Here is a 6129-nt window from a genome sequence, read left to right on the forward strand (position 1 = left end):
CACGCTTTCTGGCAAACCTCTAGGCCGGCAACATAACCGGGTTCCACTGTAAAAATAAAGTCAACAAAAATCCACAAATTAATGAGAAATTAAACAGTCTTCACTTAGCTGGCTCACAGGTCACTTCTCTTTGCCAAGCCACTCATTGATCACTCATTAGAATTTTATGTGACAGATCTGAAATGTATATTCTGTAATGTGCTGTGTGTCATCATCATCCCACATCCCACACATCAGTCTTCATCATGAACTCATATTTCTCCTGCTTTTTCAACACTGCATCAGTGAGTGTGAATTAGTGCACTGATGCCTGAAGTGTTAAAGAGAACGATGTGTGTGGGGCCAATTCTATTCATCATTCTTTTCAGTTCTTTGTGAGGTTTAACTTGATGGAGTTTGTATCAGATACAGACTATTTAATTTATTTGTATTTATACTATCGCAAATCAGTTATATACATAGCATTGTTTTATTACGTATAGTTAAAAAATTTAGCACTATAAAAGTCAAGTGTCATGTCATGAATCTTATTTTCACAGTAATGTTCAGTGAATGTGCAATTTAATGGGGACTGGCAACTTTTGTGAAATTGGCAAAGAAGGGTCAGAGTGCGCTTAAAATATTTCAATAACTGTACTAAAAGTTTGATAAATGAAGTCCATTACAGTCGTTAAGTATTCTTTTTTTTTTACATTGCTCACCTTTAGTGACTCATCTGGTTTGCTGAAATATGCACTGTGCATCATCAAAGCGAAAAAAAATAATACAACAATATTTTTAATTAACGTTCTACATTACACTAGCACTTTTGAGCTAGAATTGTTAATGATGTCAATGTTAAATGAATGAGTTACCAAACAATAAATAAATAATGAATAAAATATAAAAAGAAAAAAGAAATTTCTTCATTTAGAATTCTAATAGCATTGAATAACCTAAGCAATTTGTCCTACTAATTACACAAGTAAGCATAAGACAACTGATCATAACTTTCATTTAATATCTTTAATGCCTAATTAAGGAAATGCATTTTATTATTGTATGGTGTTTTGAAAACGTGTGTGTGACAAAGACATTTGTCCTACCTGACACACCCTCTACAGCTCGCATTTTACCTTAGGCTTGTTTGCGAACATCGTGGTGTGAAGTAACGGTTGTTTGACTGAAATGACCCACCTGCACTGGTTCAGCAGGTATATTCTCTTAACATTCAACTTTTTAAAGAAAACTATATACAGACACATAGATCTTGATATTTGGTGTAAATGTGTGTGAGAGAGATGGAGAATTGTCAGTGTGTGAATTTGTGTGAGATTGAAAGTTTGAAAGATTTTTTTTATTTACACTCATATTGCCAAATAATAGAACATACCCACAAATAACAACAGTAATAAGAGTCCATCAGAAATAACAATAGAATAGGTGTGTGTGTGTGTGTGTGTGTGTGTGTGTGTGTGTGTGTGTGTGTGTGTGTGTATGTATGTATATATGTATATATATATATATATATATATATATATATATATATATATATATATGATTTAAACTGACAGATATAATTTGGACGTCAGACAAAATGTGTGTGTATCTGGTAGGTGGACATTTTCTCAGACACACCCTCAGTTTGAAAGCCTTGACAAATTCTAGGTGAAAAAACTAACAACATTCCAGTATTGCGTGAATCATTTACAATTTGTACTGGAAGCTTGTCGTTTAAAAACAATTGACGCAGTACAACAACAAAGAGTTTTAGAGACATGATGTCAACAGTGTGCAGTTAGATATTTTTAGAAGCTGGTAGTGTTTTTTTTTATTATTATTATTATTTTAATATTATTTAATTTCATAGATAATTTGTTATTATTATTTAATACACATAGCATGGTCTGTTTTATTGTTCTGAAGTGTTTTATTAAAGAATATTGCTAATCAGGGAATATCAGGTAATATGAGGTATTCAAGGGACAGACTAGAACTAGATCAGATCAACACAAAACAAAGCAGATTGGTAGAGACAGATGGGTTAGCAAACAAACTCAGGGAGTTTAAATGTACAAACTAATCAAGGGGGCAAACTTGAAACAGTTCCTTCTGTGGTAGTCATATGTCACCAAGAGCTTTCTGTTATTTATAGGGCTACCTTGTTGAACAGGTATGAAGAATATGGTAGAATGGAAAAATATGGAAGAATGCTTGGTAATGAATGAAGGTGTAGATGCGAGTGCAAAATTATTTAAACAAATGAAACACACAAAACCAATAAATGAAGACCTGGAAAGCAAACACTGGATATAATAAAAAAATACAAAAAAACTAATAGCAAAGCGATGGAACATATTATACTTCATGGAAACGTTTCAAGAAAAAAAAGGTTGTTTTTTTTGACACATACAAAAAGTTGGTGTGCTGTTGATGCAAAAGTTTGCAAAGTTAATGTAAATGTAAAATAATGAAATTCTTCATCTGACTTTTTCTGTATGAAGAAACACCCATTACTGTTGAGTTGCATAGAAACTTATGGAACTTACCTCATGAGTTACACCTAGTTACACCTACCACTCTTTATAAAGGCATGTTGAATTTTGAGTAAATCATCTTTCAGGACAGAGCTTCTTGTCATCAAGGCTACTATTCAGAGAAACGGAGAACAGATTTCTTTAAACAGATGTTATGACTCTAAACAATAAAACAAGGTAAGGTTTTATCTTTATAATAATTATCTCTTCATATAAATATCTTAATTGTTTTACTCTAAATATAGCTTTTGATCACCCCTTCTTTCACCATACATTACAATTAAAAAAAAAAATCATTTTTACAAAAAAAAAAATGTATGTTTGTAAAAACTGAAATGCATTATTATTTGTATTATTGTTGTTTTTGTTCTATCATTTAATTTCTACAGGTATACATTTTGTGAAAATAATGGCACAAGCAACATTTACTTCACAATATGTAAGTAAACCCATTTACTTATTTTTAAAATGTATTTTATTTTTTATATATATTTTTTATTATTGTATTAGTTGAAATAGATTATTCAAAGTTTTACAGTAGTAAATAATAATAATAAAATAATAATAATAATAATAATAATAATAATAATAATAATAATAATAATAAAATAATAATAACAATAATAATAATTATTGGGTTATAATCAATAGTATCAATTTAAATAGTTAATAATAGACTTTTAATTAGTTAGTTATTTATTATTATCAATATTAGTAATAATGATGTTGATACTACTACTAATAATAACAGAGTTACATACAATAGACATCATGTAACAGCTGTCAGAAAATGAAACAAAATTATAATCACTGGGAATTGGGATCGACAGAGTGATGAGAAAAGTAGGCAGGAGAACAAGGAGATGCAGCAGCAGGTAAAGAGGGATGTGGCGAAAGCCATGGAAAAGGCATATGAGGAGCAGTAGGAGAAGTTGGACACTGAGGAAGGAGAAAAGGATTTGTAGCGATTGTCCAAGCAGAGGAACCGAGCTGGGAAGGATGTACTGCAAGTTAGAGCAATAAAGGATGGAGATGGAAATGTGTTGACTAGTGAGGAGAGTGTGTTGAGAAGATGGAGGGAGTATTTTGAGCAGCTGATGAATGAGGAAAGTAAGAGAGAGAGAAGGTTGGATGGTGTGTAGATGTGAAGCAGGAAGTGGATAGGATTAGTAAGGAGGAAGTGAGAGCAGCGATTAAGAGGATGAAGAGTGAAAAGTCATTTGGACCAGATGATATTGTGAGACTAAAAGCACTTGTGTGCATCACTCTGGATAAGGGCGTCCGCTAAATGCTGCAAATGTAAATGTAAATGTAGATGACATACCGGTAGAAGCGTGGAGATGTTTAGGAGAGATGAAGTGAGTTTTTAACAAGCTTGTTTAACAGGTTGTTGGAAGGTGAGAAGATGTCTGAGGAATGGAGAAGAATTGTGCTGGTACTGATCTTTTAGAATAAGGGAGATGTGCAGACCTGCAGTAACTACAGGGGAATAAAGTTGATCAGTCACACCATGAAGTTATGGGAAAGAGTAGTGGAAGCCAGGCTGAGAGAAGAGGTGACCATCTGTGAGCAGCAGTATGGATTCATGCTGAGGAAGAGCACAACAGACACATTATTTGCTTTAAGAATGTTGATGGAGAAGTATAGAGAAGGTCAGAAGGAGCTGCATTGTGTTTGTGGATTTAGAGAAAGCGTACGACAGGGTGGAGAGAGGAGTTGTGGTATTGTATGAGGAAGTCTGGTGTGTCAGAGAAGTATGTGAGGGTGGTGCAGGACATGTATGAGGACAGTGTGACGGCAGTGAAGTGTGCAGTAGGAACAACAGACAGGAGTTTCCGTGGACTATGATGTTTTTGGATGATATTGTGATTTGTGGTGAGAGTGGGGAGAAGGTGGAGAAGAGCCTGGAGAGATGGAGGTACACACTGGAGAGAAGGGGAATGAAAGACAGTAGGAGTAAGACAGAGTACATGTGTGTGAATGAGAGGGAGGGCAGTGGAGGGGTGCGGTTTTAGGGAGAAGAGGTGGAGGAGGTGGAGGAGTTCAGGTACCTGGGGTCAACAGTGCAAAGTAATGGAGAGTGTGTTAGAGAAGTGAAGAAAAGAGTGCAGGCAGGGTGGAGTGGGTGGAAAAGTGTGATAGCAGGAGTGATTTGTGATAGAAGAGTATCTGTGAGAGTGAAAGGGAAAGTTTATAGGACTGTTGTGAGACCTGAGATGTTGTATGGATTAGAGACAGTGGCATTGAGTAAAAGACAGGAGGTGGAGCTGGAGGTAGCAGAGCTGAAGATGTTGAGATGTTCATTAGGAGTGATGACGATGGACAGGATTAGAAATTAGTTTATTAGAGGAACAGCGCATGTACATAGTTTTGGAGACAAGGTGAGGGAGGTGAGATTGAGATGGTTTGGACATGTGCAGAGGAGGGACATGGGGTATATCAGTAGGAGAATGCTGAGGATGGAGACACCAGGAAGGAGGAAAAGAGGATGAACAAGGAGGAGGTTTGTGGATGTGGTGAAGGAAGAGATGCAGGTAGTTGGGTTGAAAGAGACAGATGTAGAGGACAGGGGGACAGGGGGGTATGGAGATGGATGATCCTCTGTGGCAACCCCTAATGGGAGAAGCTAAAAAAAAAAGAAGATAATCACTAGTTTTGAAAAAAAAAAGATTAAGTAAAAAATATATATATTTTCAATGCATTTAATAATAAAAATCTATATTTATGGCAGTGTGCCTATGGGTGGTGTTTATGGCTGGAACTGGAGCAAGAGCAGAATCTACTGCAGATACTCCAACTCCCATAAGTATGACTCAAGAACAAACAATTACTGAGAAAATACCCATAGATACAACTCTAGCAACAACAGAAGTGATCACTACAACTATATCGACAACAGAGTCTACAACTGTGGATTTTACAAATACTGAAGAAAAAACCACAACTACATTAACTACAACAGAAAAAGCAAAACTACCCACAAGCACAGAATACTCAACACAGGATACAACCACACCACCGACAACAGCAGAATCAACCGAATACACTTTAAGTGTAAATCCAACTACAACAACCCTGGAATCAGTGACTACTGAGAAAACAACCACAGCTACAACTGAACCATTAACCACAACCAAGACAACAGAACTGACCAGTAGCACAGTGTACTCAACACAGGACACAACCACAACACCAACAACAGCAGAATCAACAGAATACACTTCAACTGTAAATGCAACTACAACAAGCCTGGAATCAGTGACTATTGAGGAAACAACCACAGCTACAACTGAACCAGCAACCATGACCCAGACAACAGAACTGACCAGTAGCACAATGTACTCAACACAGGACACAACCGCAGCACCAACAACAGCAGAATCAACCGAATATGCTTCAACTGTAAATGCAACAACAACAACTCTGGAATCAGTGACTACTGAGGAAACAACCACAGCTACAACTGAACCATTACCCACAACCCAGACAACAGAACTGACCAGTAGCACAATGTACTCAACACAGGACACAACCGCAACACCAACAGCAGCAGAATCAACCGAATATGCTTCAACTGTAAATGCAACAACTCTGGCATCAGTGACTACTGAGG

The 6129-nt window shown here is 36.2% G+C and overlaps 1 long non-coding RNA gene across 1 annotated transcript; it reads left to right on the forward strand.

The window, feature by feature from the left end:
- Window positions 1-2529: 2529 nt before the first annotated feature.
- Window positions 2530-5524, forward strand: LOC310724695. Its single transcript, XR_014533149.1, has 3 exons — window positions 2530-2693; window positions 2906-2955; window positions 5248-5524. It is a non-coding gene; the product is annotated as an uncharacterized lncRNA (long non-coding RNA).
- The last annotated feature ends 605 nt before the right edge of the window (window positions 5525-6129 follow it).

This window comes from Silurus aristotelis (assembly GCF_946808225.1).
Source record: "Silurus aristotelis genome assembly, chromosome: 4".
In the NCBI taxonomy this organism is placed as follows: Eukaryota; Metazoa; Chordata; class Actinopteri; order Siluriformes; family Siluridae; genus Silurus; species Silurus aristotelis.